This window comes from Lissotriton helveticus, chromosome 2_1, assembly GCF_964261635.1.
Source record: "Lissotriton helveticus chromosome 2_1, aLisHel1.1, whole genome shotgun sequence".
NCBI lineage: Eukaryota > Metazoa > Chordata > Amphibia > Caudata > Salamandridae > Lissotriton > Lissotriton helveticus.
Genome location: NC_136059.1, coordinates 695,498,725 through 695,511,180, shown reverse-complemented (window position 1 = coordinate 695,511,180; position 12,456 = coordinate 695,498,725). Strand labels below are relative to the sequence as shown.

General features: G+C 43.4%; 1 protein-coding gene and 1 long non-coding RNA gene across 5 annotated transcripts in view; one reads left to right on the top strand and one right to left on the bottom strand.

Moving 5' to 3' along the window:
* LOC144818221 (uncharacterized) overlaps window positions 1–9,662 on the top strand; it is a 161,961-nt gene extending 152,299 nt beyond the window's left edge. For all 3 annotated transcript variants that reach the window (XR_013607071.1, XR_013607072.1, XR_013607073.1), the window contains 2 exons: window positions 9,029–9,090; window positions 9,534–9,662. This is a non-coding gene — a long non-coding RNA (uncharacterized LOC144818221). The remainder of the gene's footprint in view (window positions 1–9,028; window positions 9,091–9,533) is intronic.
* ARSK (arylsulfatase family member K) overlaps window positions 1–12,456 on the bottom strand; it is a 961,037-nt gene that overhangs the window by 556,852 nt on the left and 391,729 nt on the right. The gene's annotated exons all lie outside the window — the stretch shown is intronic.

The following is a 12,456-nucleotide window of genomic DNA, read 5'->3' as shown; positions in this document are numbered from 1 at the left end:
ATTCAAGTGCATTCTATGGTTAATGTATCTATATACATCTAGCTTGTATTGCTCAGGTAGAGAATCTTATGAGTAATTAATCAGACAAATTCTATTTGTCAGTGGTTACAACTTTAGGCAAGGGTTGTATCTCATCCTTAGAGCATTGACTAGAGATTTCCACTAACTCTCAGATTTTTATACACTGTTATTGCGCAAATTCCCCTCTTGCCCTTTGTATATTAAGCTCTGTCTTTGTTGGGGACTGCTGCGAATAGTGTGAACTAGAAAACTATACTTAAGACATCATGTGTTCTAGAATAGAACGAAGTAAAATTGCAGAAGATATGTTTAAAAGTTTAAATGCAGGGATATCTGTAAATAAAGCAGTCACTCATAGTACATCTAAGGTGAATGAGGGGCTTAGAAAGAAATTTGAAAAGTTAGAATGCCTAAAGAAAACTGAGATCACTAAATGGTGGGACGGAATTACCCTTAAGGAATATATAAGACTAGAAAGAATACCTAGGGGTCTCCGTTCTAATATTTTCCCTACCTATGATGACCTAGAGGAAGATCTACTTCAGATCTGGGAAAAAGAACTCACAGGGAATTCCATGAGATTAATGAATATATTGATTGAAAACTGTGAAAGGAAAGCAAGTCAAGCAGCAGACCAGGTAGACCTGTTAGAAAAGGAAATAGATGATTTAAAACTTGCAGAAGCCACAAAGAAAAATTATGCCATCCTTGAAGGGATATTATCTAAATATGAGGATGAGATAAAGGATAAAAAAGCAAGGAAACTTAAGAGGGACGAAAACGATTACCGCAATGGGAGAGTTTTCACTTTTGCTAAAAAATTTGACATATTGGTTAAGAATGACATGCAACATAGCGTGAGTAAAACCTCGCTAGTAAGTGGCATTAGCTCGGCTTCCTCCAGCACTACCTCTTCAGTAACAGATGAGATTAGTGTAGAAACACCAGCAAATACATCAACAGGGAGTAATTTTTTTCGCGAAGTCCAGAGAATTCGAATAGGGAACAAAGAGAGCAATGTACAAAGAGGAAGACAAAGAGAGGTTGTAGAGGAAAAGGGAAATCCAGGCCCCAGAGACAGAGTAAATACTCGTTCATGGACAAAACCAAACAGTAAATAATGACACTAATGAGATCCAGATTGTAAATGTATCTAGTTTCCCGCTTACAGATGAAATGATGCATGTACTAAGTAAGGGCATGAGTTTCTGTCCTACTGCACCTTGTGATTTGACAAATGTTAAGATAGAGTTATATAGATTTGTACGTAATCTTAAACTTAAACATTTTATTGCCTTTGATGATGGTCCTAATAAAAAACAAGCACCCGATATTGTTGTTGGTGATCTGTGTATACAAGAAATTAGAGACACCGCTATGTTGCTATCCATTACTGAAAATGAAGAAGACCCTATCACAATGCATAAAGTTCTGCAAGATCTAGAATATAATACTAATGAAACATTGGATAGTGGTCTTAAAGCTAAATCGAAATGGACGCCGCAATTAGTTAGTGGTAACTGCATAGATGCATTTTACAGGGTGGTGAAGAATGATCTGGATAAAATTGAAGGTAAGATTAATGATCAAAGAACTCTTAAACACAAGCATAATTTAACCAGCAGTGAACGCAATGCTTTAAAGTCATTAACATCTAATAATGAAATAGTAATTAAAAGAGCAGATAAAGGGGGAAATATAGTGATCCTGGATAAAGAATACTATGAAAATGAAATACTAGCACAACTGGGAAATGAGAATTTTTATGTGAAACTCCCTAATAACCCTATATTCAAGATCACTAAAATAATTAATGACCAACTAAAAATCTGGAACTCTGTAGGTTTGCTAAATGAAGATGAGTACAAATACCTTACAGTGGATAGACCTAACTTTCCATGTCTATACAGTCTTCCTAAGATTCATAAAAACGCCACTAGACCGCCAGGTAGACCAATAGTGTCGGGGGTGTGTGGACCGACCGAGAACATTTCTGAGTTTGTAGACACATACCTTCAACCGTATGTAGCTAATCTGCCCTCCACAATACAGGACACAAAACATATTCTTAATATCATTGAAGATATGTCTTGGGAAGAAAATATGATTATGGTCACGATAGACGTCGTTGCCCTCTATACCAATATTCCTCATGAACTGGGATTAGAGGGCTTGAGATATCATCTATACAAGAGACCAGTAGAACTACTGGATCACTCCAACATGCTGGTAGATATGGCAAGAATTATTCTGGAACATAACGTCTTCATGTTTAAAACCGACTGGTACCAACAAATATGTGGCTCGGCAATGGGTTCCAGATTTGCACCGTCTTTTGCCTGTCTTTTTATGGGACGGTTCGAGGCGGTGCATATCTGGGGTAGACCTGGTGCTGAATGGCAGGAATATATTATGTATTATGGACGATACATTGATGATTGTCTTTTGATCTGGACAGGAGGAGTAGAAAAATTAAAGAGATTCTTTGATTTTCTAAATAACAATACATATAACATCAAATTCACTATGAATTACAGTGCGACATCTTTAGTTTTCCTAGATCTGGAGTTATTTGTAGAAGGAGACAAACTGAAAAGTAAAATGTACAGAAAGGAAACCTCATGTAATTCTTTGTTGCATGCTGAGAGCGCCCACCCTAAAACTCAAATAAATGCCATTCCCTATGGAGAGTTTTATAGAGCACGTAGAAACTGTTCTAATGATAGAGATTTTGTATGTGCCATAACAGACATGGAAGAAGGATTTCGATCTAGGGGTTATGATCAGAAAGTCCTAATCAAAGCTAAAAAACGATTCAAGAAGTTATAAAGGCTAGACACATTGAAATCTCGTAATAAGGACTCTGATAAAGTTTTACCTGTGAAACTTATAACGGGATATCATTCATGGTCACATAAGATATATGGCATCCTCAGACGACACTGGCATTTACTTACGTCTAATATGCAACTACAGAGATGTATTTCTAAAAGTCCACGTATAGCATATAGGAAAGGCAAAACACTGGGTAATATTATCAGCCCAAGTTATCTGAGAGACAACAGAACAAAACCCACTTGGTTACATTCACATAATATTGGTTCCTTTGAATGCTATAACTGCAGTATGTGTAGAATGGCTATTAAGAAGAAAAAAGTTTTTGCATATAATGGATCAATGACATATAATATTAGACAACATATTGATTGTACAACTAAATATGTAGTTTATGTTATAGTGTGTAAATGCAAAAAATGTATGTTGGTAGCACAATTAGAAGTATGAAAGAACGGATTGCAGAGCATTACCGAGCATTCAAAAATATGGATCAGAGATATCCAATAGGTGTCCATGCTGCAAACTGCCCAGATAAGAGTTTCTCTTTTCATGGATTAGAGAGTATTCCCCCTAATGTGAGAGGGGGTAATAGAGAACTTAAAGTGAGACAAGCAGAAGTGCGTTGGATCATTCGATTACGGGCGGTTGAACAGGGGATAAATATCGATGATGAAATGCAGTTCTTTCTTGGATAAATGTGCAATTCCTTTTTGATGATAAATGAAAATGTACATAGAAGGATGAAACTGAGGCAATATGGAGACATTGTGTTTAATTTAATTCATCTTCAGTATAGACACCTGTCAATATATTCGATCGGTATTCATATAATTTTTTTCCCACTTGAGAGAGGATGCTATATTGAGTTATATAGAAGAAGAAAAAATTCTAGGCTATAAGGATCCAGTCGTGTTCCGCGACTGTTACGAATTTGATACAGATATTGAGTTTTTGAATAATGGGTATATAATATTAGAATGTAACTAGTAATTACTAGAGGCAATTCTAATAGGTTAGAGTCTTATAGATTATTATTTTGTCTGAATTTTGGTGAAATCAATGGAATTATAAGAAGGGATATCCTATTATATAAATTAGGATTGTATTTTCTGAATCTGAGATAGTATTACAGTATTTTGGAGCGTCACAACAATTTAGTTAACACTTACTTAATAATTATAAGTATACTCCGATTTCTAATACATAATAATATTTTCTTTCTATTTACGCTGTAATTAATAAATAAGGAATTCGGAATTCACGTATACATACTTAGTGGCTGATAACCTTAGGAAATCTTATAACCACGATTTAACTGATTCTATATTTATATACACAAAGCATAGAACTAAGTGTTAAGATGGCGCCCACTAGTTAGTTTGTTTTCTATCTAGAAGTAGTTAACATAAAAGAGGGTACGTGTTGACATTGAATGTAGGCTGTAACTATAATATTTATAGACGGTGAATATATTCATACTGGATACTTGGACGATATTTAAAATCTAAAAAAATACATCTAAAATATATAAGACTCTATAGCCTTTTATACACTTTTTACTCGTTAATTACGGATAAATAGAGCGAGCACACGATACTAGTCCTACCTCACTGTTTTTGAAGTATTTGATGGTATAAATAGACTGTACTAAGATGGCGACGATGCTAGACGCCGTTATCGTAAAGACTCCCAAGGTGCTGAGATTTTCATATTTAATCAGGTGAGATGGTACCTTTGGACTGCAGACTTTAAGCTATGTAAAATTTGGGAACTTTCCCTTTATACTCTTTCACCCTATTACCCTGCAGATCTATCTTCGATGCCTCGATTTGGACACTTCATCTGCTGTGTTGAATATTGCCGCTTTGATTCATTAGCGCTTAACTGGTTATTTCCACAGTGCTTTCAGTCCTATTAGCGCGCTAGACTGTAGCGCTACGCTGTGCCCCCCCCTCCGCCTCCATTTTGTTTGTTGTTGTCCTCGTGTGCCCGCCCCGCCTCCCAGCTGTGACGCCCTCCCACAGAATAGTAAGAGCGCTCCACTCCCCACATTCGACGTGACTCGCTCCTCGCCTACAAGCTGAGTGGTCGCTCCCAGTGTCTCTTGCAGGCATCTGGTTTTATCGCGCTGCATTGCTAGAAGTTTGAGCTTAAAAGCGCCTTTCATTTGCTTTCATATCGCCTGCTGTATAAATTATTTATTAGCGCTGCCTGTGTGAACTGCTTTGTGACATTCCGCCTGCTATATTAACTTTTACGTAGCGCTGACCTGCCTGCACTGCTTTAATTGTGTAATTGATTTGGACACTTCATCTGCTGTGTTGAATATTGCCGCTTTGATTCATTAGCGCTTAACTGGTTATTTCCACAGTGCTTTCAGTCCTATTAGTGCGCTAGACTGTAGCGCTACGCTGTGCCCCCCCTCCGCCTCCATTTTGTTTGTTGTTGTCCTCGTGTGCCCGCCCCGCCTCCCAGCTGTGACGCCCTCGCCCCTCCCCCTCCACCATCCATATATGACAGGAGTTCCCGCGCGCAGCGTCTACGCGCAGCGTCCGCGCCCAATCCGCGCCGAAGGTGCGCCAAAGGTAAGCCCGTCTACGCCCGTCCGCGCCTGGCCCGCGCCCAGCGCCAGACCCCCTGCCCCTCGCACTACCCAGCCCTCCCGCATTACCTATGATGCCGCCTCCCTCCTAGCCCTTAACCCCGGCCGCGCCCCCAACTGCGTCCAAGCCGTTCCCGGACACACCCATGGACCATTCTCCTGCTACTCCTGCAAATTCATCGGCACCAACAACACCTCCGCTACGACCACTCCACAGATTCCCGACCCCAACCACCTTCAATGCATCCTTCTCAACACCCGATCGGTGCACAGGCACGCCATTGACCTTTGGAACTTACTAGACTCCTTCTCTCCAGACGTCGCCTTCCTAACAGAAACATGGATGAACGCTTCCTCCGCACCAGACATCACCATTGCCATCCCTGAAGACTACAAGATCACCCGCAAAGACCGTACCACCCACACAGGAGGAGGAATCGCTATCGTTCATAAGAAATCTATCCGCATCTCAACCAGCTCTGACGCCAACCTCGCCAACTCCGAATACCTCCACTTCCAAATCCACATCGACCCCAAAACAACACTCAGAGGCACTCTCCTCTACAGACCACCAGGACCCCGTGCAAAATTCAGTGAAGACATCACGGACTTCATCACCCCACACGCGCTCCCCTCCAAAGACTACATCCTCCTGGGGGACCTCAACTTCCACCTCGAAAAGATCAACGACCGCAACACCGCCACCCTCTTAGACAACCTCGCCAACCTCGGACTTAAACAACTAGTCACTTCCCCCACCCACATCGCAGGTCACACACTCGACCCCATCTTCACATCCAGCAATCATGTCTCTTTCAGCCACACTACGGATCTCCTTTGGACCGACCACAGCTGCGTTCACTTCACCTACAACAAGCCGAAACCCGTCAACCACTCCCATCCTACCCTTCAAAGAAACTGGAACAAAATCACCACGGACCAAATCTCCACATCGCTCCTTCGAAACTCCCCAGCCTTCTCTTCTAACGCCAACGAAGCCGCCGCCAACTTCTCCCTATGGTTATCCAACACCGCCGACACATTAGCCCCACTGAAAAAACGTCAAAACAAACCTGGCAGCAAGAAAGCCTCTTGGTTCAACGATGATCTCAAGAAGTCCAAGAAACTCTGCCGCTCCCTTGAAAAGGCCTGGAAAAAAGACCCAACCACCTGCACCAAGGACGCCTTCAAAAGCGCCACCCGCACTCACCACCAACTGATCCGAAAAGCCAAGAAAACAGCATTCAAGGATCGACTTGACAACAACGCCCACAACAGCAAGGAACTTTTCAACATCGTCAAGGAATTTTCCAATCCCTCGGCCAACTCCAACGACATCACCCCTTCTCAAACCCTCTGCGACTCCCTAGCCTCATTCTTCCACAACAAGATTGCAGACATCCACAACAGCTTCGACAACCAACCCGGAAACCAACCCACCCCACCATCTGCTGACCATCTTCCCCCCGCGAACACCCTTAACGCCTGGAACCCAATCTCCACTGAGGACACCATCCGCCTGATGAACTCCATCCATTCAGGATCCCCCACAGACCCATGCCCCCACCACATCTTCAACAAAGCAGACTCAGTCATAGCACCGCACCTCAGAGACGTCATCAACTCCTCCTTCAACTCCGCTACCTTCCCAGAAGGCTGGAAACACGCTGAACTCACCGCCCTTCTGAAAAAACCAACAGCCGACCCCACCGAACTCAAAAATTACCGCCCCATCTCGCTTCTTCCATTCCCGGCCAAAGTCATCGAGAAAGCCGTCAACAACCAGCTCGCCGCCTTCCTCGAAGCCAACAAATCCCTCGACCCCTCACAATCTGGCTTCCGAGCAAAACACAGCACTGAGACCGCCCTCATCGCAGCAACAGACGACATTCGAACTCTTCTGGACAATGGAGACACAGTCGCCCTCATCCTCCTCGACCTCTCTGCAGCATTCGATACAGTCTGCCACAGCACCCTTCTACAACGCCTCAATAACATCGGAATCCAAGGGAAAGCACTTGAATGGATCACCTCATTCCTCACCGGAAGAACCCAGAGAGTCCGCCTTCCTCCATTCAAGTCAGAAGCCTCTGAACTCATATGCGGAGTACCTCAAGGATCCTCACTCAGCCCCACCCTCTTCAACGTATACATGAGCCCCCTCGCGGCCATCGCTCGCCAACACAACCTCAACATCATCTCCTACGCGGACGACACTCAACTGATCCTATCTCTCACCAACGACCCCAGCACCGCCAAAACTAACCTACACGAAGGAATGAAAGAAGTTGCCGAATGGATGAAACAAAGCCGTCTAAAACTGAACTCAGACAAAACAGAAGTCCTCATCTTAGGTACATCCCCCTCTGCTTGGGACGACTCCTGGTGGCCGGAAGCCCTCGGAAAAGCACCCATCCCGACAGACCACGCACGGAACCTTGGCGTCATTCTGGACTCTTCACTCTCAATGAACAGACAAGTCAGCGCCGTATCCTCTTCCTGCTTCAACATTCTTCGCATGCTCAGAAAAACATTTCGCTGGATCCCCTCCGAAACAAGGAAAACAGTCACCCACGCCCTGGTCACGAGCCGACTGGACTACGGTAACACCCTCTACGCAGGTACCACCGCCAAACTCCAGAAGAAACTCCAACGAATCCAAAACGCTTCAGCCAGGCTCATATTAGACATCCCACGCAACGAACACATTTCTGGTCACCTTAAAGACCTCCACTGGCTACCCGTCAATAAAAGGATCACTTTCCGACTGCTTACCCACGCACACAAATCACTCTATGACATCGGACCAGATTGCCTCAACTCTCGACTATCCTTCTACACCCCCTCCCGCCAACTACGCTCTTCCAGCCAAGCCCTCGCCACTGTACCCCGCATCAGCAAGACCACCATGGGAGGCAGATCCTTTTCTTACCTGGCTGCTAAAACATGGAACTCACTCCCCGCTTACCTTCGCCTCACCCAAAACCACCTAGCGTTCAGAAAGCAGCTTAAAACATGGATATTTGACAAATAATCTTCCTCCCCTTCCGAAGCGCCTTGAAACCCTCTGGGTATGTAGTGCGCTATACACATTTCTTGACTTGACTTGACTTGACTTTCAACCTATTGTTTGTCAGTGTAGGATTTGGTAAAATTACGATATATTACCGATGGCTTTTTTTGAATCTCCATTTAATAACGTTTGAGGTAACTTAAAAAGTAGGAATCATCATTGTAGGAAAACATGGTTCTATTATTAGACAAAACAGGATCTCTGATAGATCTCTCTTTTTACCTATCATACATAGGATAACCAGTTCGACACCAGTACAACGTTTTTTGAGTCATCAGATGTTGTCAGAACAGACCCTCTGAAGGACTAAGTAATAAAATATTATGATATATTCCCCTCTCAACAAAACGGTTGAAATCAGTGATTTCTATTTCTTGAACAAGTCCATCACAAATAAGTCATGTAGATACCAATGTAATACTAGATGCTGACCAATATACCATCTTTTGATAAATAAATAGAGATACTAAACATCTAATTATATATCTTTCTAGGATTTAAAGTTACAAAATCATCTCTTGATCTCGCCAATATACAGACTATTGATTTTATAATGGTAAGTCTAGTATCAGTTGTAGTTTTTTGTAGTTTTTTATATATAGAAGCATGATAGCGTGAAAAGAGATTTGTGGTGAGATATGTTTATATCTCTCTCTGGCATAAAATCCAGTGTAACCTGTTGGTTTCTTTTTATATTAGCCGAGTATGTTATGAGTATTTTATGTTAGAAATTCTGAGATCTTCCCTGTGTAAAATCGAAATGTTTTATTCCCTTACTTGTACTAGTCGGATTGTTGATTCTATCTGAACTAGTAGCGATGATGTATCTAGTTGATGATACTAATCTTGTGTGGGGAGTACATTGAGTTTAAAATTTGGTCACAAGTTATATATGTCAGATAACATCTTCTAGGACATGTATAATGTGTTTTTTATTCTAGAGTGTTTTTTCTGATGCATATATTAGTAATTAAATATATGTTCTATTTGATTTTCTAGCCCTGATGAAGTCCAATTGCTGTAAAGTTGGACGAAACACGTGTTGGCAAATGAGAACAAACACTATATTATGAAAATACTGGTACTGAGTGACTGAAAGAAAATGAAGAAATAAAAGAAGATCCAATGAAAATATTTGTTTTGATATCTATTGTTATTGAATTCAAGTGCATTCTATGGTTAATTGATCTATATACATCTAGCTAGTATTGCTCAGGTAGAGAATCTTATGAGTAATTGATGGATTCAAACCTCAACTTTAACCACATGCCAAGTTGCCTAGATTCACCCTGTGCAGCAACCTAACCCTAAAGGGCATTGAAAAACAAAGAAAGCCTTTGCACCAGCTCTCTCTTCTAAAGAAAGTCAAACAGGTTTTTCCACATCTGTGGCTTCAGAATTCTTGTCAAGCCCTTCAAACGCTCATTCTCTCAAATCTGGGTGGGGCAACACCCTGCTCCATGCCCTTCCAGATTCCACAGTGGCACACTATGTAGTAGGGGTCTTTAAACAGTTGGGCGGGCCCCAATAAGGGGGCCTCAAGTGATCACCAGGGGGGTGCCAGGCTTCGGCCAAAGGAAGCATTATGCTGCTTTGTTTCAAGCTGAAAAGAAATGACCAGCAGTAAGTCACTACGTAATGGGCCATCACTAACATGTTTTGTCATTTATATCCTAGCTGGGAGGGGAAACATCCTTTACGACGCAACTTTCACTACGCAGTACCTTTACAACGCAGGTTTTACAACGAAAGTCGTTACAACGAATTGCGCGGGGGGCGCTGCAGGATAGGGAATAGTTTCATTTACTATCCAAAACCTTCCCTACTATCCACGGGGACTGGAGTTGGAACAGTAAATTAACCCCTTCCGCGCTCATGACGAGCTCAGCTCGTCATTAGGTACGGTGCTCGTGTACTCATGACCACACCCATTTGTATTGATCCTCAGCACAGGAGGGGAAAACTCAAAGCAGCCAAGGTGTTAAACTATTCCACTATCCAGCGCCCCACCAACGCAGGTCGTTGTAACGACTTGCGTTCTAAAACCTGCATTGTAAAGGCATGCGTAGTAAAAGCATGTGTTATGATGACATACATCCAGCTGGGAGTATGTGTCAAAAGGCATGGGACTCAAACTATTCTTTAAAAAAAAACATTTCTAATAATCACACTGTGGATACTTGAATACGCTAGTAAGGCCTGCCGGACCAGAATAGAATGCTGGGCAATTGTTAGAACTGGGGGTCTCTAGTTGGCAGAGGTAGGTACCACTGTCCAAATAGGGACCCTTGCTTCTAGTCAGGGTAAGGAGGAAACACTCTTTAGATAACCTCTGCTCACTCCATTGGCAGCTTGGCTCAAGCAGTCAGGCTTATCCAAAAGCAATGTGTAAAGTATTTGTACCAACACTCACAGTAACACAGTGAAAACACCACAAACTGACTCCACACCAATTTAGGAAAATAAAGGTATTTAATCTAAACTACACAAGACCAAAACAACAAAAGTCCAACATACACAGTTCAAGAATATGGTTGCAAAAGAGTTCTTAAGGTTGCGATAAAATAATCCACAGTTGCGTGAAAAGTTCACAGTTGTGTCACGTTTTGCCAACAGTACCTTTTTAAAAGCGGCAAAGTTCCAAAGCAGAAGCTGGTGGGATGGAAATCAAGCGATGCATTGCTCCTGAGACCCTGGGGAGGCGATGCGACAACCCCGCTGCACCAGCGGGCATGTTGCGACGAATCCGGTCTGTATGTGGAGGAAGGCGGACTTGTATGGAATCCGGTGCATAGGTTCCGTAGGAAGTTTTCTCTCGCAAAGGCATGATGCGATGATCTTTGGAGTTGGGACGAACTCCGGGGCAATGATGCGCGGACCAGCGGTGATCTCTCTCTCACAGCTCCTCGATGCGATGGCTTCTGCGATGACACTCGCAGCGACATGATGCGCTCCGCAAGCAAGCGGTGCGGCGATCTCACCCAGCGACGACAGGCTCTGCGACAACACTCGCAGCGATGGTAATCTTCCCGCACCGGTCTGGTGCGTCCCACAAACGGAGGGTGCGACGGCTCTGGCAGTGGCAACAGGCGTTGCGACGATCTCGACCTTCGTAGCGGCGGGAATTTCCTCGCACTGTCGGGGATGCGCTCCGCGAGCGAGCGATGCGACAAAACTTGCAAAAAGTCTTTAAAAGCTTGGTTTCCAGCTTCCCAACACAGGTACAACTTCTAGAGGCACCACGCATGGACCACGCACTCCAGGAAGGACAGAACTCTCTCAGTAGAGTTCAGGGAAGCTGGGGGTGAAGTCCTTTTGTTCCTGGGACATCAGAACAGGGAGCCAGCTCTTCTCAGGCCCTTGGAGATTCCTTCAAGACAGGGGACACAGCACAAAGCAAAGTCCTTCCCCTCTCCTTGGCAGCAAAGCAACAGCAGGTCAGTCCAGCAGAGCAACAGCAGGACAGTCTTCCTTCTTCAGTTTCAGCTTTCTCCTTGGCAGAGGTTCCTTCTTGATTCCAAGATGATCTAATTTTCTGTTGTCAGGGGTCCTGTACTATACCCCTAAACGTCTTTGTTCTCTTTGTACAAGTGGGCCCTGAGCATGATCTGAACCAGTTCTGGGTGTTTCTTGAGCACAGTTTTCCTGGCTTCTCCTTTCCTTTCAGAGTGAGGGGCAGGGTGCTATTTCCTTCCACCACTCAAGTTGCAAATGCAGTCATTTAGTCCAGGGCTGACCCAGCCAGCTTCCCGGGGGCTCCCCAGCCTCTGACACTCTCAAACCAGTCAATTCACAAACAGGCCAAGGCACACAGAAAGGTCAGACAAGAGAACAACAACTTTCTAAAAGTGCTGTTCTCAAACACAGGAGTTGAAAACCACATTTCCTAAAAGATGTGTTATTAAATTCTGAGTTCATGGAT